Source organism: Mycetomoellerius zeteki, unplaced genomic scaffold, assembly GCF_001594055.1.
Source record: "Mycetomoellerius zeteki isolate Tzet28-1 unplaced genomic scaffold, Tzet1.0 scaffold70, whole genome shotgun sequence".
Classification (NCBI taxonomy): Eukaryota; Metazoa; Arthropoda; class Insecta; order Hymenoptera; family Formicidae; genus Mycetomoellerius; species Mycetomoellerius zeteki.
In genome coordinates, this window is record NW_017257720.1 from 3223705 (window position 1) to 3248691 (window position 24987).

A 24987-nucleotide genomic window follows, 5' to 3' on the forward strand; every position below is an offset into this window, starting at 1 on the left:
ACCATAAAATAGTTGAAATTACCATAAAAATGATTCAAGTGACTATAATTTTATAGTTATATTTTGGGACAACCATATTTTTTATGGTTGTCCCATATATATAGTTACTGTTATTATTATTATAGCAGTAATAATCATAATTATAGTAATATATAATTATAGTTACAAATACCAAACATTTTTCTCTCTGTGCACGACTAACACTTCAGTTGTCGGTTTAGTTAAATAAAGTGAGTGGACGAGGACAAATTTGATTATAACACAAATATTTTGTCCTTCTACCAAATATTTATTCGATATGATTTCCTTTAATTGCAATCACTGCGTTACTGTGTCACACTCAGCAAACATAATAGTGATTAAAAGAGAGTCACATTTTTTTGACGCATACTGTATAATAATAATTATACCAACAATTATACTTTCACATTTCTGTTTAAAACTTGATCCTCATTTAGCTTATTATCCGTTTTATACGATTTTACAATTTTTGTAAAACATTAAAAATTTTCTTTTTAATATTTGTAATTCTTAATAATAATTTAATTCATTATATCGTAAATAAAATATGACAGTTTTTGTCATAACTCGTATAAGAGAGAAATCATGGACAATTCAAAATACTTACGTTAATAGTATTTTTCCATGGCAATTTGCCGTATTTTAATAACGCTGGTATGAAGATTGCTAAACTTATTATTAATAGTTTCTACAGAGACGAATTCGCTTTGAATGTATGGAGATACAACCCCGCAGTTACCTTTTAAATCTGCGAAAATACGAGGGCGAATCATGGCGGCAGGAGACTCGTTCCCACAGTGCATATAAAAGTCACCGTCGGGGTTAATTATATTTGTAGAAGCCTTCGTTCTCTGTGTCGTCGTGCTTTCATTATTTCTTATGAAATTTTTGCGATTTTGCCCGAGTTAGAGAAGACGCGCGGCGAGATGGTATAGTAACTTTTCGGACGGAATTAGAAAGAATTGCCGGGTATTTAGGATTCGGGGACGAGCCGAGCCATAACTTCGTTTCGTTTCACTTCGCGCCGTGCAAATTCCATCCGAGCAGTTCAACTTCCGGAACGAAACGACAGATTTCCGTGGAAAATTCTAGAAATCGAAGTTTACCATCACAACAACGAACAAGAAATTCCTTCTATTTGCTTTATCATTGTTGCTAATGTGTGACGTAACTTTGCATAATTTCAGCATAAAACATGTGCAAATCTTGTGTAAATAATATTATAGATTAATCGGATGTAAGTATAGACAGTCAAATAATATTATTAAATAATTAAGTTCCTTAACAGAAACCTCTACTCCAAGCAAATACATTAATCTCTTAATATATTGACAATTTATGTAAAATGTTTAAATTCCAAAATTTAAACATTTGAGTGCAAAGTTCAACTATTTACATTTTACTTTATTTTCTTCTCTCTCTACGATAAAATGTGCACAGACTCGAGTAACGATAATAAGAGAAAGATTGGAATTTGTCTGGAAAAAGCAGTATGTACTGGAACTGTCGCTCAATATGCGTATACCTCACTTCCGGTACAATTTTGTAAAGACGTTGTAAATTGAGAGACGGCAGAGAAAGTTGAGTGGAAGACGCTCCGGAAAATCACGACCTCCGAGAATCAAGTCTCTTGGCTCGAAGCGAGTTTTCCCGGGTAGAACGTGGGTAGATTCCAGGAATTCCAATCGTCAATCATAGACGATATTCCGGACTATCGCTAGAGGAAAGATAAATCGACTAAAGTACTATCGCGAAGTCGGAGAAATTTACGGCCGTGTGTTACTTCCTACAAGTAATTGTTTGGATCCCTTTCGTTGTTGGCGCGCGGTCGATCCGTAACTTCACCCTTCATGGTAATCGATACCCTATCCGATCGATAAAAGGGACAATCGGCAGAGAGGTTTTATATCGCGGGGCAATTTAGCTGCCGTGCGCAAAAGGAAGTAATTTACACATAAATAAAAACATGACGTTACAAGAAGCTAATTTATTATTTAAGCGTATCACTTTTTAAATTATTTTTTTTTAGAAGAACTTGTAACTTTCAACTTGAAATTACAAACTGAAAATATCGATTTTTATTACGAAGATTTAAAACATATTTCGATAAAATTTAATTCAAATAAAAAATAAGAATATGAAATTAAACACGAAGTGAAAAATGTATAAGTAAAGATATTATACTACATGACGGTGAAAAAATTTTTCAATACATATATTTGGAACATTCTCTTCCTTTATACGAATTTAAACATGAAATGTGATTGTATAATTATTCTATGTCTAAAATATAATATCAAAATTAAATATAGTATCTAGACTATTTCAATTTTATTAAAAGATCACCGATAAAAATTAAATCACGAAAAGATGACATAAAAATTTCATCGAATGGAAATTAAATAAAAATTTAAATATAAATATAAAGAAAGATATTAAATTACACCATTTTGCCAATGAAAAATTACCGAAATAAGTTGAATTCAATTTGAAAATTATAGTAATATGTAAAATTCAATAAATATTTCTTGCAGTTATTATCTTTAAATTTGCAGATTTTTATTATCTTTAATTCTGCAAATTTTCATTTATATAAAAAACTTTGATAAAAAATGAAATTTACTAAATTTGCAAAGCCTGGCGCGTCACTTATTTTTAAATGTAATCTTAATGTAAGACTTATTCTCCCTCAGAAGTCGAGCAAATACAGACGAGAACAAGATTTAATATTGAGATGTTTCTCTACTTCTTTGTAGAGATAAATTCACTTTTATGTGAAGTATATATATGTATATAATATATCTTCAAGTTTTCTGAATTTTTGTCATTATGCTTTCTGTGATTAATTTTTGTCAATTTTCCCTTAGCGAAAATATAAGTCATGATGACACCTTTTTCACAATTTCGTAATACTGCTATACGCATCATATTTATATATCTAATTATATAAGTATCACGAATTATTATATCACAAAATAAAATTATTTTAATCTAAATCGCATTTGAATTTAATTCTAATCCTTATTCGCGCTTAAATAAGATAGAAAAGGTCTCATTATCAATTTGCACTTTTACAACCTTTTCAAAAGATTAAAAGTCTTGTCATTTTTACTAACAAGCTAAAATCGCCCCCGTATTGCTCAAAGAATTCGTCGTTGAAATACCAGCCGGTGATTTTAAGACACGCTGTGAAGACGATTGCTCCTTTTTCTAGACCGCAAGAACGTCGTCGATTAGAACTGAGGAAGAGACAGCAGCACGATGTCGAGATGCCTAGCGAATTTTAGATCCAGGTGGAACTTCGCGATCCGTTTTTCTAGAAAAAAAAACAGGAATTCTCCTCTTCCAATCTACGGAGCTTCCGTGGCTAATTCGATCCCATTTCGCGCGATAGCTTAAGCGTGAACGGCGATTCCCCGTGGACGAATTGAGAAACGTAATCGATGTGCGGCGTCGTCTCTTCTCTCAACGAGAGATCGCCGATGGAAAGTGTGGACCTCCCGCGAGAGGCTCAATAGTGAACCTTTGGTCGAGAAACGAGGAGGAAAAGTAAACGCGTAGGAAACACGAGGAGAAACTAGGCTATCGTCAGATTAAATTCGATCACCGCACCGTGGCTTTGACGCAGGTCGAGGTCAGATTTTCCGCTCTACGGATACTACCTAGATTACGATCTACAACCGGGCATCTTAAAGCAGTAATGTAACTCTAAAAATTTATAGAAAAACTCTTTTTTTCGTGTGTATAATTGAAAACGTTATTAAGTCTTAACAAAAGAGATATTCGCTAAATAACTTCTATAATTTTTTGCAAACACGAAAGTGCACAACTGTTTGTACTTCGCCGAATTCATTCTATTTATTAAGCCTTCCAGCACCACTCTGTGTCTTTTAAAGCACAATCAATATCACGTTTTTTCAAAATTCTTATTCAGATTTCAATATATAAAAAATAAATAAAATACAGTCCAGTTTTTATTATAGTTAAAACTTATTAAAAGTTACACAAGTATATAAAACATTTTTCAGATTTTTATGTAGTCCGGAACCATAAAAAAATATATCTTGTTTCCCTCAACGGTCCAGAATGTAAACTATGATCGAAAATTTCGAAGTGATGCTGGAGGGTTAATATTTGTATATAAAAATCCACTGTAAGATTGATTGTTTCTTTAGAGACAATGCAATAATTATGATGTTGTGTTTATTTTGCTATTAAATAGATACATTATGTTCTCTAGAAGGATGTGCAGAATCAATGAATTAAACGGACGGTAGATAATCTACTTGTATTCATGCTTTTGATAACATTTCGTCGACTTTTTTCACGTTTGAGCGCTCAAAGCAAAAAACGCGGCTTAATCTTCAACAAGCGAGCGAGCGTGAGATCTCAAACAGGTGAGGAAAGCAAACGGAGGATACTCTTTTTCCTAAAAGGCAAAGATAAGGATAAACGGGGAAAACGCGATAATTGCATGACAAATACGCTAAGAAAATACTAATTATACGTGAATACGGTCATGCTAATACGCAAGTAAAGCGAAGAATAGGAACAGCGAATGTCAAGGATGAAAAAAAAAAAACGAAATTGTCATAGAGAAATACTCTGTCCCCGACGACGAAGGGTAAATGAAGATAAAGGTGAGGAAAACGTGATAATTGCGTGGTAATTAATAAATACATTAGGGAAGTACTGATTACATGCAAACGATAATGGCTTTTGAACGATTAAAGTGGCAATAAGAGTAAGATAAAAAGCTGGAGTGCAGAAAAAGTATGAAAAGAGGGTTGAAGAGATATTTTTCTCGCAATATAAAAAAGAAGGAACAAAGGTGAAGAATTAAATTTACCCGTAATTGCGTCGTTAATTAATAAATTACGGTATAAACGTAGACTAATGATATAATTATCACATCATATAGTATATCCACGATTAACGACGATAATAGCAAAGCTACAAAGAACGGAAAAAAAAGCAATTAAAAAAACATTACTTCTTTTCTGCGGTCTAAAAATAGAAGCAAAGAAATAAATATAAAGAGCGTAGCAATTGGACCTACTTAAGAGACTATCGATTGCCAGATGGAAAATACGAATGCTGAAATGGACCGGACGTGGAGAAACAGCGTGCAATAAGGGTAGAAAACAACAGGAGGATGGACAAACAAAAGTACGAGGATTATAAAACTGTCCGCGTATGACCGCCAACGGTGCATCCTTTTGATAGCTTTTGTGCAAAACTACCAAGTTGCCAGATGCTCGAGATGAACAAAAAAAGAAAAGAATCTGCATCCCGCAGCTTAATCGAGTCTCATCCCTACGCGACAGTTTGGACAGGCGTAAAACGGATAAAGTAGATCGCGCATGTCGACGTCGGGGAAAACAAAGAAAAATTGATATAAATACGGGATATGCTAGACCATGAGACACGCAGGAATAAATAGAGAAAAGTAGAACGTGCAATTAAACGCAACGAGAATGAAATTCTCATCTCTCTCGTCGCTGACAAGATTTTGTGTTGATTTGTGTTTCCGTAAAATCAATCAATTAGCAAAATAAAAAATACAATATTAAATACAGTATCTTTTAAGTACCTACGTAATATGTAAATACACAACAAATCGGAAATAAAGACCCAATAGTAAAAAAAAATACAAATAATGAAATTGTTTTCAAAGCGAATCTTGGTGCTTAATATTTTTGCGTGAATTTTAGTAAATTGTAAAATTTTATAATAAATTATGTTTCAAGACCAACAAATAATCGACATGCAGTTTACATAAACTAGAAAATGTAAAAATTCACGCAAAAATATTAGGCACCAAGATTCGCTTGGATTGAATAAGGCTCTCTTTTTCGCTTATTTGTGTTATTCACATTGTTCACTTATTAATATAAAAAAATAAATCAAGGCTGACACATTAAAAAAATATAAAACAATAAAAAAGCGGGTCCAGATGACAGCCAATTTTACGCACATTCGTTAAATATTGGCTTACATTCATATGGATAATTATGCACGTCATATATATGTACGTATGTGTGTAATATTTGCTAATATTGTGTACATTGGCCACGTTATTTAGAATCGTCTTAAGACGTAAGCAAATCGGCTAATCACGTAAGATCTAAGCAGTAAAATCTAAACAATAAGCAAATCAATATTTTGAATTTACTACACTGAAAAAAAAGATTGGCTGCTGCAGCAAATTAGATGTTAAAATAGCATTTTTAATTGGCTGCAGCAGCCAATTTTTGGTTGCGTTAGCCTATCTGCAATGTCAGTATAGGATTTCGATAGGCTAACACAATCAAAAATTGACTGCTGCAACCAATTAAAAATGCTATGTCATATTTTAACATCTAATTTGCTGCAGCCAATCTTTTTTTTCAGTGTACTCTACAGCTTACGTTATTGCCTTAACGTAAAAAATATAAGACAATAACGTAATCAATAGAGCAAATCTAAAATATTAAGGAGTTTTTGCGTGAATCCAGAATACGATGAACGCTAAAGTCACGTTATCCTTTTCTTCATTAGTTGTTAAGAAGAAGATAACCTAATCTTAGCGTTCACCGTATCTAGATCATGGTGGAAGGGTATAACATGGTGTGTGCAGTTGGACAGTGTCTTTGTCTAAATCTCTGCCCTCTCCGTCTATGGAGTGTTCATAGTGGGAAGTCTTTCCTTGTTTGACCCATTTTATAATGCATCTTAGGTTCTCTTTCTATAGAAAGAGAAACAAAGTGTCTTAAACAAGGAAAGATTCAGTACCAACTTCACGACGCGAAACAGGTCGGTATTCATAGTCAATTCTTACACGCATTCTACAGTAAGCCATTAGTCATAAATCAGAAGTTAGAAGCTGGAAATTGACGACTGTGATTCATCAATTTCCAGCTTCTAACTTCTGATTTATGACTAATGGCTTATTGTAGAATGGCCATTACATTTAAGACTGTTTTAAGTACTTTACTGTCTTAAGTATAATACAATCTTAAGATGTCATAAGTCATAAGAGGACTGTATTAGCATCTTAAGATGGTTTTAAAATAAGAACGGACTACGAATACCGCTCCATGTTTCGCGTTTCACAGTTGGTAACCCTTGGCACACTGTAGAAGATGCGGAGCAAAAGTAGGCATCGTTCGGCCGAATTGCACACCATGTAATCCTTCCACGATGATCTGAATAAACGGTATTCATTACAAAAACCTTCCTATTGATTTGCTTAGAGCTCCCGCACATATTTTCTGTAACAGTAATTGTAAGACCGTAAGAATCAGTCAATCATAGTCAAGAACTGTTAAAAATTTTCAGCCCAGATTTGCTAATTCTTACAGTACGTCTTATGGTTACTGTTGTGAAAAGTATGTGCAGCAGCTCTTACTGCTTAAGATTTTTTTGTGTGCACGTAGCTGCAGAGAATATTAGTATCGACACGCAGCCTTGAATTAAAAACTTTATTAGATTATAGAATCAACACTTATTTGATGGATTGTTCAAATTCTATTATCGCGATGTCCGCTGTTCAGATATAGCAGCATTATGGCGCATGTTATACACGTTGATCAGATTAACGTCTTGCGCGCACTCGATAGGAATCGCGGTGTTAAGCTCACGTTACAGTCCGTCGCCGACACACTACATTGTGTATAACGTACAATCGTATTCCGGCGTGATGTTGTACGCCGGCAATTTATCAATTATTCATCGTGGCGCCCACATTCGCGAAATATTATTCAGCACGGTCGCGCGATAGTCAAATTCCCTCGTTACACGTTTACATGGTTTTACGCGTCGACGCGAGACGTGAGAAAAACATTCCTCCTCTTTCGAGGAGAATCGACTTCTGAAAGTAATCCCAAGGGAAGAAGCTGGTTAAGTCGGAATGACTTTGAAAGAAGAGAGATTGGACACATAGATAGAGACAGAACGGAGAAAAAGAACCAGTAGAAGAAAAAGCATTTAGCTCGAACGATGACAGTTAACTCATTTAATCAGCGCTGACAGATTATGAAATATTTAAAAAGAAATTTGTGAATACCTTATGGATTTGACGAGTAAATGTAATAATTTTGCCTTCGACTTTAATAAATTCCTAAGAGATCTATCGTAAAATGTAAAATTAAAATAGTCGTACATTTATATTTAATCAGTTTTAATATAGATGAATCATAGGTAAATCTAACATATAAAATAGACAGACATTTATGTCGAAACACTTTTTTGACAAGCAATTTAGCCGGATTATAATATTAGTGACGATCTTTCTCTAACTGTGATAAGGTGATAGATTTGACAAAAAACATTCTAAAAGTCATCTTTTCGAGTAATCTTGAAGGGGGAGAAACTAGTTAAGTCAGAACGATCGCAAGAAGAGTCGGAGCGAATAGAGATAAAGGAAGAAGATTGTACGTTTACAAATGTAAAAGTGAAAGAGAAGGAAGAAAATTCTCTCTGGGAGATGTTTCGAATGTGAGTGAGAGAGAGAGAGAGAGAGAGAGAGAGAGAGAGAGAGAGAGAGAGAGAGTGCATGTATGTGTGTGTCATGCAGAACGAGCGTCGGACGGTCGTTGAAAAAAAAAACCGATAAAGGCAGGCGAGATACAAAAGGAAAAAGCTTTCGCCGATAATTAATGAATTATTCATGTTCGAATTCGTTTTTATCACGCATTGTAGCGTGTTTTCGTTCATACTTATTCATCGACGGGCTCGTCCGACGATTTCGTGCCTCTGCGATAAAACGTCCTCGCCAACGGACATTTGAGAGCGCGATTCAATAGACTGATCTTCTCTCTCGTCGTCAATCAATTCAGACTGAAACTTGCATTTTTCATACCTGATACGTCTGAATCGACACACACACACACACTCTCTCTCTCTCTCTCTCTCTCCCTCCCTCCCTCCTCTCTCTCGGCGAATCGTGATAAAGAATCCGTGTCGCAATCTTTTTACTTCAACGTAAACGTCGCTTTTAAAAATAGCTACCAACTACTCGTTTCTGATCTCACTATGAATAGAGCGCGGAGTCATCTCTGACATTATAAAGTATTAACAAACAAGAGAAGACGATCTAAACAATTTTCTGAATTTAAACATCGTTAAAAATTAAGTATCATACTGCTAAACAGATATTTTATTACACAGATATTTTGATAAACGCTATAAAAAATGTCAAAATTAAACGACTCAATATCCTAGCTAAATCGAAAGACTTTTAATAACTTTGTTTACATAAAAAGCGAAATGATATTAAAGCAACGACAAGAAAAATAAAATTTGAAACGTAATATACCATTAATATTTTGTACAACAAGGTGTGTAGCAGGATTGCTCGCCGCCGGCGAGCAGAGAACAAAGCAGCGTCAGAAAGACGCAAACGCTCATCTCTCTCGAATCTCGAGACGCTTAACTCTTGCACGAGGATTCGTTAAGAGCAAGCGAACCGGTTGGCTGCCAGCGTAATCCCGAGAAGTGGTAGCACGGATCTATATGGAAACACAGAATCCCTTAATCGGGAGGTGGGAACGAGATAAAGAATAAAGAATGTGAAAAAAAGAAATTTTTAAAAATAAAGAAAAATCATTGGACGTAAAACGACGATGAGAGGCAAACGCGGCTGAGTTGTCCGGAGAAAGGGATGAGACGAGAAGATATGTTTTCGAGCGAGATGGACAGAGGTTTGATAACCAAGGGGAAAAGAGGGAGGAACAGTCGAGGAGGTTTGCGATAGAGCTTTCACGGAGAAAAAGCCCTCATGCTCGTTAGTAGAAAAATCCAATTTAGTCATCGAACGGTTAACGGATCGGCTCGATCGTGGCGCGTTCGACACGTCCATCGAGTCGCGAGAAGCGTAATGCTACACACGCGAGAAAACGCGACCGAGAGACGCTTTATCGATCAACAATCGAATTACAGTGGCGGAGCGATGGTCACACCAGATCGCACATTGATCCGAATTCGACGCGGAACTTTGCGTCTTGCCTGGCTTTCACTGAAGATATTCTTTTACGCACTTATCTCGCAAATTCCCTGAAACTTCCAATCCACTTCACATTCCTCTCGAAACATATAATAATAGCTTCCCAAATTAATTAATTTATCGATTATCAGAAATATTCGAAAAAAAAACTTTTGTACAAAAAGCAAGGAATAATCTTAATTACGTCAAAACTTGTGAATTAACTTTCATTGAGATCGACAGCAAAACTGATTCACTCTTTCTATTGTACCTACCGTAAAGTCAGTCTATATCAGTCTACGTGAAAGCGTGGCAGACAGCTTTTTACTTTTGTTTCTTTCGCGCTCTATTCTACAATATTATTTTTGGCGTCCCCACGTCCTTCGTCGATTTAGTAAAAGCGATACACGCGAATGGTCAGTTTCAGCTGCGGCTGTGCAAAACGCGGGTGGGTCAGGCGCTGAAAATTCGCGACAGCCGCGTCGAAATATGCAGTGAAAATCGCGGCAGTGCGAAGTGGCCTTTCATATCGGTGATTCTCTTCGCACTCGCAAAGCAATATGCAGCGAATAGTACTTGAATACCGAATTGTTTCGCAGTCCGAGGACAACATCGAGAGCTATTCGCTATCGTGTAATGTCCGATAAAAACTGAGACAAAGAGAACACGAATCATTTACTCATTTTGAGCGGTACGCACATAGTCAGTCTAGCTATAGATTTCAATAAAAATTTAGTATACAATGTAATTTCATTCCGTTTTATTCAATTCTAATATAATTTATAAATTGAGTGCTGATTTCATCGTAGACACTCCGCATCTTTTTTGTAATAGTTTTTTATTTCTTATTCTCTAAATTTGAATCAGTGACATTTGTCCTAAGTATGCCACTGGTAATCAATAAATGAAACGTGAAATCTCTAACTTAACTAATCTTGCCGTATATATACAAGTGTATAAATTTAATATGGTATTTAAAGATCGGAACTGACATGCAAATATTAATATTTTAATTATATTATAATATGCTCAAACTTTTTTCTTTTTTTAGTTGAATTTCACTGATTCAGATTTAGAGAGTAATAAACTAAATGTGAGTTCTAATGTAAGTTTCGCGAGAGAGTACAATTTTCTTCTCTCTCTCTCTCTCTCTCTCTCTCTCTCTCTCTCTCTCTCTCTCTCTCTTCATATTAAAAAGCTTTACCCTAGTTAAAAGATTCAATGTCGAGCGATGATCTACGACGCCGTAAATCACCACGGCAGCGTTAAAAATATCACGCTATATATATCAAGTAGCCTTTTTCAAGATATATATTACGAAACTACCCCGTGGGTAACTCTTCGTTAAACCATCCCCGATTCTCTACAGCAATCTCTTTGAGATTGAAAAGCACGTCGTAATTTTCCTCGTCTTACTCTTGCTGGCCGATTTATGCTTCGCATAAAATCCGTAGGTGTAGCCCTTCTGTTAGCGTAGTAGTCTAGCGTTTGTCCGATCCACTTTTATGTTTCTAAGAATTAATTATATTAATCCCGAGTAAAGAGAGAAAAAAAGGACAACTAATTTCCTGCAAGGAAGATAAAAAGATCTTTTCGATGTGCAAAATTAATAGCTTCGCTTGTGCGAATATATACTAGTGCAAGAATATCGCACGTATCGAAGATATTTTTTTGCGGTGTCTTGTAGCATTAACTTAATCGATGGTAGTATCTATTTCGCCGTAGAGATCGCGATACTTAATCTAATGAGCGTTGGTTAACCCTCGATCGACCTATTGCGAGCTAATCGTACAGAATAATTGCCGATCTTTTTCTCCCGCGGCGCAGCAGCACAAATTACGTGTTCCGATACGTATGTACATAATCTCGAGTACTTGCACTCTTGTTGATTTGCGAATCGACCTCGATTGTCGATTTTCCAACAGATAGAATTGCAGCGAGCGTAAAATAAGTCTCAATTCATCGCTTAGTTTTGCTGTATCGTACAAATATCGCTACTTACAATCAGACATTTGAACGTGACTCCCGAGACGATTATGAGATAGACATTTATCGGTAAATTTGTATTTCTATAATAATGTACATACATATATCAAATATAATGCTTTTTTAAAAGCCCAATATAGCAGTAATGATTTATCAATTTATATAATCAATTTCAACTGTAAATTGAAAATTAATGCACAAAAATTAATGAAACTTTAATCATTTAAACAATATTTTAATTTAAATTATTTAACAATTCTATTTTCCAATTTTCGAGTAATACCTTTTCTAGACGAGCTGATAATTACATTACTCCTTTTTGATCAAATGGTTTTAATTCTCGGTAATATTATTTACTACTATTTATACGAAATTAACGTTACTTTTATTATGGCTGTATCAGATATTATATATACAGGATGAGCCAAAAGTCTGGATACACCCAAATATCTCATAAACGATACATTTTAGAAAAAAATGTTTCAAACAAAAGTTGTAAAGCGCACGCACACACACACACACACATACACGTGCACTCACGCACACAAGAGATGTAAATCCGACCGAGCAACCTTCACGCGGTACATCTGGGATAATTCTAATGCCGGCGGTATTTAAACTTTAAAAACTCATAACTCAGGAAGTTCTCATCGGAAAAGAGTTTATGATATGTGTTTTGAAAACGTCTCAATATAACCTACAAGAATCTGAAATAAAAAGTAGGGGGTTCCATTTAAAAAAATTAAGTTGACCTTGACGTGACCTTGACAACGCCATTCTAGGTCAAATAACTACTATCGTTAAATGCGTCTTTTTAAGCTTTACAACTTTTGTTTGAAACATTTTTTTCTAAAATGTATCGTTTATGAGATATTTGGGTGTATCCAGACTTTTGGCCCACCCTGTATAACTGTTTCGGCAAAATTAAAGAGACCAATTTGTGTTGACCGATATCGATGATACAGCAGGTATAAAAAATATATCTGACTTTAATTACCGTGTTTGTACACTCATGAATAAATATGAAATTTCGTACGTTTATAAAAACAAATTCCGAACGAAATATAGTTATACACATTTCGCTACCCCTCTTGATTAAAGGCGACGTCGATACCTTTGCCCGCCTCGATTAATCAGCTCGCAATCAAGAAAAGCGATGCGATCTCTCTTGGCGAAACCAGCTATTGTTTTTCCTCGTTCTCGACACTCGGAGCGCCGAAAGGATAATAAATATTCCGCTCTTGATCATCGCGGCAAATTACGAACTCGAACGCGCACAGACCGTCGATATATCGACGGACACGCGCCAGCTGGTTTGTTAATTGACTATCGGATTATCTCCACCATTAAGTCGGCTCGAATCATTGCAGACAGAAAAATCGGATCAACCACTGCTGATCGATAATACTAACATTATCGAGCACCGGCTCATTCGAAGCGCAAACCGAAACTTCGATTACGATCGTTATATTCGACTTAATATATCCGCCAAAATGTAATAAATCGTTTCTTGTAAATAAAACTAAAATTAGTAGAATTAAATATTTACTTAATAAAAAGAAATGGATTATTAAATCAAATTAATATTATTTACTTTTTTGTACTAAATAAATATATCTTTTTATACCGAATAAATATTTAATTGGCACTATTCAAATAAATGATTTATTAAAATTCAGTTTTTTTTTCAGTGTAGTAATGCTATAAAATTTTTTAACATTCTAACCAATTTGAGCGTCCTATATAATTATTTTAGGCTCGATTGCACCAACGATAATTTAACTTTAACTCTCTCTCTCTCTCTCTCTCAAAGCCAAAAAAGAGACAGAGGGAGAGAGTTTTAAGCCTTGCTTAAAATTAAAATAATGTGCAATCGAATCTTAATAATCCAAAATTTTAGATCTGAATCTAACTATGTCATTTTTATATTATATTTTTCAGCAAAACTTTCTTTCCATGCAGCTTTATTCATCGTAATAAACGTGATGCTTCTAATTTTTAATTACTAGATCAGCATTATCTATTACTTAAAAGCTTTGTAAAAAAAAATAAGTCTATTTTCGAAATGAAATCAAAATAAAAGTAAAGATTTAACGGAATAAAAACAAATCGCGAAACATCTGTCAAAAAAATGTTGCGTAAAGGAAAAATTTAATCATACTCGTTTAAATATACGGATATTGCATACAGTAATTTGTAAGGAGAGCTTTCGAAAATTGTATTTTCTTTGTAAACAGCTTGGCGTGCTTGACAATAAGCAGCGCAGCCCTAAAATCTCGGCTTAATTAGCCATAAAAGCCATAGCTTCAAGCACGCATTCTCTGTCGATGTCCCTTTGTCTCCGTAATTCATATTCTTCGAATGCTAGAAGCTCCGCTTATGAATTCGTCAGAACAAACTGGCTGCTGGCCAGAAGGGCCTTCATACGATCGTGACTTGCTACCCCTTCGCGTTTTAGTTGCTGCGTCAGAATTCTTTATAAATCGTATCCTTTCATAAAGTATACATCATGATTCATTCGCGTGCGATGTTTCATAAAAACGTTATCTCAAAAAAGTCTACGTACTTATATGCTTAAGGGGGACACCTCATGTAATGGGTCAAAAAAATCGAAAAATTTTCTTTTGCATAATTTAATAATTGAACCCATTAAAAATATGTCCCTTGAGTTTTAGAACGAAATTCGAAGAATTGACGTAATTACAGATGATTTTATTGCGGATCAAGTAGGTAAAGCGCCGAGCGCGCGTCCCCTTTGTCGACCCTTAGGCTTTGAACATAATTGGAATATTTATTTTGTGCATCCTATAGAGACATTATGCTCTATAGTGTGTATATTCAAATTTACTTTATGGGCCCGGCATAGTAAATCAGCTATAAGTACTCGAAAAAAAAATTGTTGGTTGTATACCTACAACTTTAAATACGTTTTTCTCGAAACTACTTTTTTAAAATTGGCATGCAAGATAACTCTCAAAAACTATTCATTCGATTGAACCCTCCCTGTGCACACATCTAGATAAATACTTTCCTCATAAATTGAACCCTTATTTATAATTGTATTGTTTAAATAAACTCTTATTACATAATAAACACGAAAATTTTTCGTAAAAATCGAAATTTTTTTCTTCTATGTGTCGCCATTTTTATGATATTATTCTCTTTAACAATAGGTTCAATTAATAACGTAACCCTATAAAAAAAGAAATCGTTTTTGTTTTTTTTTTGTTTCGGATGAATACAAGCAGCGCTACATTGCACACCGTCAACGCCGACGCACCAAAATTAAATTATTATAAATATAAAATTCACACATTGTTTTTCTATCAAGAAAATATTTTTTAGTAGTTCAATATTACAATAATATCCTGAAAATTTCAAAAGAATTTATCGTATAGTTTTCTATTAAAAAATTCCGAAAAATTACATCATTTTCAGCACGATACATGAGGTGCCAGTCTTAAGCATAAATCTAAAAAACTCTGGTTGATTAATACAAATATGGTATACAGAATACAAAAAAATATAAAATAAAGTTAAAAAATGTATTTTACAAACTCAATTTTAATAATTATTCAATAAACCGACAAAAATTTAATTAGTCGATATTCATTCAGATTTAAAATAGTTTTTGTTTTATTTAATCAAACAGATTTTTAATCGAGATAAATATCATATAAAAAAAACACACGGCCATTAGCATGTAAAAATTAATAATGTGTAACGTATAAGAATGTAAAAATTGTACGAATTTAATAACATGAACTTCAGGAATTTAAGTAAAAATCGAAATCCTGCTTTTAGTATTTTAATTTACGAACAACTTTTATCTCAATAGAGCGTTTTGTGATTTAATTACCAAGATTATTTAAAAATAAGAGTTAAAATAAAGCGAGAGAAAATTTAGAATTTTATCAAATTATATACTGTAGTAGGCATGTTGATATGGAATTATTCGTATTGGCGATTTAATATAAATAAATCAAAACAAAAATATCGCTTTCTATTATAAAAGATTGAATTTCTTGATATATGTTTCTATCGAAAAGATTTTCCTTCATATCTGATATTTTGCGCTAAATGTAGCCATTTAACCCTCAGGACCGAATTATATTATATTACGTAACATCCAATATCTGATAAATAAAACTCGAAAAAATAAAAAGATACGAGATAAAATTGCAGAGATTCGAAAAAAACTTAAAGTACGATTTTATTTCCCTCAGAAAAATATAAAAACTTCAAATATGTAATATTCATACAATTTTCACAATTCGTTAAATTAAAAAAAATATTCATAAAATTTATAATAGACATAATCTCTATATTAAAATTTGATTAAATTTTATAAATTAAGTTTTATAAATCAAAAACAATTATCTCATATTGCTGCTTTTTCTTCTAATTACGTCTACAAATTACATGCTGCATTTAACGTCGAATGCACGCTTACAATTATGGAGAACGAAGTTTACAAGCAGCTCGCTTTAATGTTCCGGTAAATTTGCTGTCAACAGGAATCAGAGTTCTTTGGGCAGCAGAATTGCCGTCAAAGAGGCTTTTCACCGGTTTCAAGCTGGTTTGAGAACGAAACGAGCATGAACATTTCGACAAATATATCGTCCGTTAAAGAGTTTAACTCGTTGCACAGGCCGCGGAAACAATAGCCATTCCAGCGGCATCGCGGCAACTGCATTCGCGCTAGCAAAGTGCGGAGTACATTTTGCTGGCGTTATCGCAATTCGAGTGCCGCTCGCGTTCTCCGAGCCGAGAGACACGAAATACGCCAAAATATCGTTATAGCTATTACCGCAGAACATTGAGCGGAGGGAAAGACGGGATTGGCCTACTTTCCTAGTGAAACCATCCTCTCCCCGGAGGAGAGCGCGGAAGAACCGACATTACTCGCGTACTTTGAAATTTTGCCTATTGGGAGACGACGCGGGATTCCGCCGACTATGACAAATGGCCTGGCAATTTTTGCGCTTCTCGAAAGCCCCTGATCGATTCCCGGACACTGTCGTCGTTGCCGCAGCGCGAATATTGCGCGAATACAAGTCCATCGTGAAGAAAAGTCGCCGCACGGTGTCGTCCATTCGGCATGTAGCACGTCGACGACAATGTGTCATACGTCTCAATAACGAATGAGAAATTGCTTCTGAAATCATTCTTCTACATAAAATGTGTATTACAAGCTGATGTCCTAAGTTCATCCTGTTACGATGTAACGAAGTTACGTCGAGTTCCGCGAAACTGCATTAACCAATATGTAACTGCCTGGCAGATCGACCGAAAGTGCTTAAAATTTAAAGTGTTTAAAATTTCGCGTCGTAATTAAATCGTTTGTAAATTTCGAACAGTAAAGAAACGCAGAATGCAGGTGGAGCTCCGTTTAAATAACTGTCCAAAAAAAAATGAAAAAACTTCTAATTCCAGTTGTTACATCCGTGTAACTCCAAATTAACGAAATAATTTACGAAACGAGATATTTTAAAAAAAGCAACTAGGTTAAAAATGTAGAAATTGTTAAAGCGCGTACTGCAAATGTAATACTTCGTAAAATATATTAAATGCTCTATGATATCTGTATTTTTATCAAGCGGAAAAAATACAGAATGACACTTTGAAATTTTCTCATTAATTAAAAGCATATTTTTCTGCTCTTACTCGCAAGATGCGCAAAATATGGGTATTCCATATTAAAAAATAAAAAAAATTTAGTAGGAAACTTCTATAAAACTCGGAGCTTGTCGCGAGAGACATTAACATTAAAGGGATTTGTGGCCGGAGAGAGTGGGATTTCTTTAGCGAGGATTTAAACGAGCGCGCTTTGCGTAATTGAATTTTAAGCATCACAAAACTCGCGACACGAAGCTCGCACCAATCCTTTGTTTCGCACGGATAAATATAAATACTTGAAAATTCATTGTATCTTTTTTTTATTCTCAAAGAAATGAACGGTGAATATACAATCGGAGCGTTTTAGGTTTCTCGCGCTGCTTTTCATCTACGGATCCTATTCAATTTTTGCTTGACGACAATTTAATTAGCCGCAAAACGATATCTAATATTCTCTGAGAAATTTAAGTCCCTTTGTAACGATGTAACCATAGCAAAAAACAGAAAATATTACGCGTGCAGGCATATAAATAATTATATACGCTCACAAAGAGAGAAACGTTCCCCCGCGATTGTTTCACTTCCAGAAAAATAAACTTGCGACCGAGCCCCGATAATCTTTACCTTGATAATCGAATCGGACTTCGCAATATCGGTACGACTCCGAGCATAATGCGGTAGATACTTTCATCGAGCGCGTAATAACTCGCGCGCAAACATAGATTCGCTCGCTTGCGAACTTTCCAAGACGATTACTTACTAATAGTATTACCACTAGCCAATTCTACATTATCCTGAATTGGAAATGGACTGTCTCCGGATATGCAATTACACGCGCGTATACTGTCAATTAGGCAAGTTTAATCGCTAATCGGATTATCGTTGATACGCGTTATCCCGCACCAGTGCATCCGCTATCAGGCCGACTTTGCAGCCAACCAGCTGGCGGATTGCGGCGACTTGCTGGCCGTTTACAGAGACAGTACGTGAACACGAACGCGCCAAAAAGTCAAGTTGATTTAATTGCTGCGACGCTCACTGCACGTAATTACTAATTTCGAGCGTCGCGTTGCTTGATAAATGAAACGACAGCCGCTCCCTGGATAATAATCGTGGCAAACGCGTTATTATACCAAGTCATCTATACTAAGTCATCGTATCGCCATTTAGCGTAATGATTGTTGTAATTACATCACGAACTATATATATAACGATAAGTTTAATTATTATGTTCTGCAATTCATAACACGTTTGTCTTTCGTCGTCGTCGTTGTCGTTGTCGTGGTCTTATCTTGTCTTGCAAAATCTAGGTCTCAGAATTTCTAAAGTACTTTTAATTTAATTTCTTATTTCGCTGGATTTTCTGCGATAATATTTTGCGGTTTAGTGGCGAGGCAGTTTAATTAGCTCGGTGAAGTATCGAATTTCGAACGTCAGACAACAGAAATGAATTTCATTTCGCTTCCAAAGCGATATTAACTTAAAATCGGAAAAGAGTAATAATAAAATCTCAATCATTCGTCGAAATTTCCATGATTTTCTCTGATTTTTCAGAGAAATAAATCACCTCGATGTTATCGATTTTCAAGAAAAGTGACAACTCTCTGATATATGATGACATGATGGTATCGATATGTATAATAATACGCTATTTTGAATACAGCTTGTCATTCGACTGTTTCATGAAACGAATATTTCACAGGTAGAAAATGGAAGTTGACTTATAGTATGCATGGACACATTCGTATCGCATTGCATTTATAGTTGTTATATCCCATATCGGAAACGTATTCTCATGTGTGAGAATAGTTTTTTGAATAAAATTTTATCTTAAAATATACACAGTTTTATTAAAGATCAGCTGAAAATATATTCAGTAGCAAAAATAAAAAAACAATTTAGGTATAAAAAGTTCAAAACAAATTAATGACTACATAAATTCTAAAATTAAATATTTGTAGACACTAATTTGTCTTACAAAGAGAGGATGATACGGTATAGACTCTTTACGGAATGAATTTTGATCTCCTTCAGCATGATAAATCTATATCAAAAATAAATTATGCCGTGCCCGAACGTTTTCTTAAATGAGCCTTATAAATAATTTTTTAATGTACGAAAGAGCCTCGCACTAATTATATGGAAAATTGGTTCCCGATAAATGCGTTTTTATATATATACATATAATATAGCTTATAATGTAGCGAACAAAAGATAACATAGACTCAAATATAAGATAAGGTTCAATAATGATTAGTTTTTTTAAATATATTAAGGGTGTTCTATGAGCACACAAGTTGTTATACACCTTTGATATACTATAGCTAAAAAAATACTATCCATTATTGAGTCTTGTATCTGACATCTTTTATTCATCATATTATAATCTATTATATGTGAAACTATAATCTCATTTTATCGGGATCCGCTTTTCCAATATAATATAATAATTAGTGCAGAGTCCTTACTAAAAAAAATATTATTTACATTCAACAAAACGCTTAGATGCGGCATAATTTATTTTCGATATAGATATATCAAAGCTGAAAGAAATCAAAATCCATGAAGAGTCCACTGTGTCCTCTCTTTGTTAGCCTACCTATTACAAATAATAAAATCTCTATGAGTTATACATTACATATCCATTCTTATTCTTAACTTGATACATTTAGCACTGGAATTGTATAATTACATTGGAATTGTGTTGAAACTATTAAACAAAAACTATTATACATACACACACATATATATATCCGCGATGCTCAAAATAACTAATATCTAGAAAAATAATTGCTATCCGCAAATAAAATTATTGTAAATAATTAATTCCATGAGTAACAAATGAAATAAAAATAAAAAGATAATAATGTACTTATCTCTGATTAACGCTATCACCCAATATTTCGCAAATTTCCTCCTCCCAGATCCATTCGTTGCACTCGTGAAAATAAAGCTAATTACGAATATTACGATTGTGCGTACTGATCACCAGAATAGAATTGCATGGCACTTTTTATTATACGATTATAACTCCCGATGTTAATGACTAGCAGCGTTGTGCACTTTACCACATTGTATATTACGATAGAACTATAATACGAATATACACGAAAAAATTGTAAGAAGCTACTTTGTTCGCCATTCACAATACTCGTTATAATTAATGCAACTAACGATAATGACTAATTATTCATAAAAAAATAATTACGTTTCAATGCAACGGACACACGAAACAGCTCATGCGGTTACCTGCTCGAGTCTCGGGGTCAAAATGACAATACGACGCGCAGCGATCTTGCCTGCCATAAACAACCAAGACCGACAGTTATGCCGTAGAAAATATGTAACGTACTTTTAATTCCGCTAGCTAATAATCGTGCACTGTAATAACTAGGATAATACTGTGTTTCGAGAGATAATACGATGATACACCACGGAGCGGTTCGTGCCGTTACTTGCTCGCACGAGTCTCGTGCGACTAAGGCCTTGTGTACGCACAATGCATGTTGTAAAAACATACACTGCAAAAACATACACCAAGGCCATAAAATATTCGATATATTATGAAATAAATACATGCGGAATATTTTTTATTTTTTACATTTTAAAATGGTTTAAATAAACTGCAGTTAGCACAACTATTTTTTTATGCTTTTGTATACATTTATGCTTTATTTTGTAGATTTATTGCCTACGACATATATAATATGATTAATTTGATTTTAATAATGATTAATTGCGACAGCGTTTCAAAATTAAAAAATGCTAAGTAATAAACCTTAATTTTTTTTTGCAAGAAAGTTTGCTTCGATGTGTTTAAGGATTGCATTTAAATTTTTTTAATAGATGACTGCTAAAATCGAGTTTAAAAAAATTAATTTAAAAGAATCATGCATTCCTATTAAATTATCAATTTGTCGTATTTAATTATCAATATACAATATAAAAAAATTATCATCCGACAATATGTTTCAACTTCTTATGTATAATTGCGACTTCAAATAAGTTTCTTTTTTAATAATATTTCGAGAAAAGATGTAGAATGACGCAGTCGCCGTCTTTTACACACACACACAATCAAATAAACTCTTGAAATATATGAAATATATAATTAATTTTAAATTTCGAAACACGGTTATCAGTTAAAGCGTGTCAGGAATAGTCGGAAATAAAGAAAACTGACGCGACAGAAATAATTTCAGTTTCACAAAGACGTAATAGATTATACGAAAAATAGTGTTATCTCCCGATTAAAATCATCGCGGAAAAGAATATACAAGAAGGCAATCAACAATCTCACCACTTTGCGCGTATCGACAAGAGCGAGTCATCTCGTCCTTACCGCTTTATGCATAAATGCGAATAAATTACGTGTCCGCTCCTCTTTGGTGTCGAATTGCTTACAGCCGGATCCTGTGCACCAAAGTTCGGTGTCGAGTGCGGCTCGACATTCGACCGTGAAGGATTAATAAAGTTTCGTCTCATCTCCTCTCCTCTCTCGTCCATATCGATGTTCTTTCTATTCGTTTTACTTAAAAATACATTTTGCGAGAAAATGCGCATGCAGTGAGAAAGAACTAATCAAATAAACAAACAAAATCATCGGCCACTCTTATACGAATAAATAATTAAACATGAACATTAAGGAGGCTTAAAAAAGTGGAGAGGAATCATGTAACTTTTCTTATCTTAATACAAGAGCACAAAGGATGCAAAATGTCATTGCTATCTTGTACAAAATAAATGAATAAAATTTAAACTGTAAAACTATAATTTGTTATTAAAAAATATTTTCTTTATAATAAAAATGAATATTTATGTTGAAAATATCGAAAAAAATTGTTTCTGGTAATTATTTAAATTTAATTTAGATATTAATAATTGCTACATTTTAACTAATGTGACATCATTTTCAAGTAGGTTATGAACATTTTATACTCTTGCAATAAAAAAATGATACGGAAAATTTAATTTTTTTAATTCCAAAATATTCTTTACTCCAAAATATCCTAAACACACTTCACTCTTTTACATAACTTTTCAAAATTCTTATATTTTGTTTACAAATAAATTACTTAAAACCCTCCTTCTCATAAGAACAAAACTATATTGTAAAAAATCGTGAAAAAATTTAGGAATTCCTACATTAATTACAAACTTATTCTGAATATTTGATCAATTCTTATACGATTATATGAAAAGATTGAAGAATTTCCTTAATGTAACGAAATATCTGCGTTGATAGAATAACGGTGTGTCGATACATAAGTTGTTCAATTAACTTCATATTCAATTGTTTGAACGGGTAAGCAACTTTTTCTCAGTGTCCAAAGATATGTTTGCGCAGTGCAAGCAAATGGTTTTGCTACAAAAGCAAACATTGGGTGAAACACATGGGTATTGCAGAGGTGTGTTTGAAATATACAAGCGTGTGAGCGAACAAGATGGATACGCTGTAAAGGTGCGCTTATATCGTAAAAGCGCGATTAAACCGACGTATTCACGTTTGTACTACGCTGTGTAAACAAGAGAGCAAACGAGTATCAGTGAACAAATTGATTTGCCATAAACGTGCGTTTGCGGCATTTGAGAATGCGAGTGAATTCGCTAGAAAGGCATGTTACACGAGCACGAACGATGGATTGATTCGCTGTGACACGGTAGAAAACGAACGTATCCATTCGTTCGCGTTCATACCAGCGTTATACGGGCAACCTGGCAATCGTCAAAGAAGATACGCGCGTGGCACGAATGTCGATCCCAAAACTGTATGTAAAGGAACCACGTTCAATACAGAATCTAAACATTGGATTCCGATGTGAGTTAAATGGTTCTATCAAGTAAGCCAGGACATTTCAATATATGTATATTTCATACATTGCGGTTACCGCTATATTAAGCTACATCATCATCATCATGTATCGATTCGAGTCGGATAAAATATTAAAACATAGTAGATATACTTGCACGAGCAACAAAAAGAAATAATAAAGAAAATAAAAATTTAAGTATATTAGAATATACATAATCATTAAAACGAATATAGAAGGTATCTCAAACTTCGCGACTCGAAATATTATAGCAAGAAAGATTTTGAAAAATTAAATAAAGTTATTTATAAATTTTTAAGCAATAGTTTCTGAAATATAATGGTTTAAATATGGCCAATTACAGACTACGTTTAGACGGTAAGTTAAGTGAATTCAGGTTCACTAAAATTATCATACGCGCAACTCATGAACAGGTGGCTATCTAAACATAGTTTGTAACTGATTATATTAAAACTCTTATTATCTCAAAAATTAATGTTTAAAATAAAAATTTTTTAATAATTTTTTATTTAATTTTTCGAGAACTTTCTTGCTATAGCATTCTGAGTCGCGAATTTTAAGACATCCTATATATTCGCTTACAATCTCCACTCTTATATTCTATTCATTTTTCGCTCGTTTATCTATTATTATGTGACAATCTATTTTATTTTTCAATTGATTTTTTCCTCAATTATCTTCTTTTTGTGTATATCGGTTTTTATTTTTTACTCGTACGTTTTATTTTTGTACTGCGTATTACTTTATATCTTCCCCATATATGTCCCACAACGCCAAACGAGCTTGGGAATATTGCACGAAGATCTGATTCACTTGACTCAGGAGAAATTCATCTGCAGTAGTGTAAACGTTTCTATTGCGAGTACGGGTAACAGCTGGTGCTTGCGTAAAGTGTAAACGCACCTTAAGGCCACAGTTATGGATGCACGTTCCGACCGAAACTCATCCGGAATTTGTACCAGACGTCGGAACTAATCAAATACGGTAAATCAAGTCGAGATGACTTTGGGTTATCTGCTTCAGGCTACCGTTTTCCCTGCAGCATAATGGACGTTTGAAATGAGATTGTTGTTCGAAGTGATTTTTTATTGCTGTCAAACTAAAACTAACTGTACCGTAAACAATGTATCGTACAAATTACACTTCCGTTAATTTAGAATTTACTTAGAACCGCTTATCTAAAAAAAAAAGTTCTGTTATTTATTTGCATTCACAAAGTTTTTCGTAAGAATTCTTTTTAGATGTCTATCGTACAAAAACGCTATCTTGTCTTCGAAATAAATATTTATTATTAGACCACAATATCCGTATGTACCCAAAGTATTCAATGGCGAATGCGAAGTTCCGGGATACTCCATATAACGCGAGATCTGATCACGTAGCGTGTAATTACCTTCACTTATCTCGACACATTTAATTAGTTCTGATCGGCAAATTCCTATGCGCGTTCACTATGCCATAACCTGCATGCAGTGTACTATCTACCACTATAATCCTTAAGTTACCCAGAAGTTACTTAGATTTCAATCCGTTTATAATATTCCGAAATATACAATAATTAAAAAG

General features: G+C 34.0%; 1 protein-coding gene across 1 annotated transcript in view; it reads right to left on the bottom strand.

Moving 5' to 3' along the window:
• LOC108729140 (disintegrin and metalloproteinase domain-containing protein 10) overlaps window positions 1-24987 on the bottom strand; it is a 74754-nt gene that overhangs the window by 11295 nt on the left and 38472 nt on the right.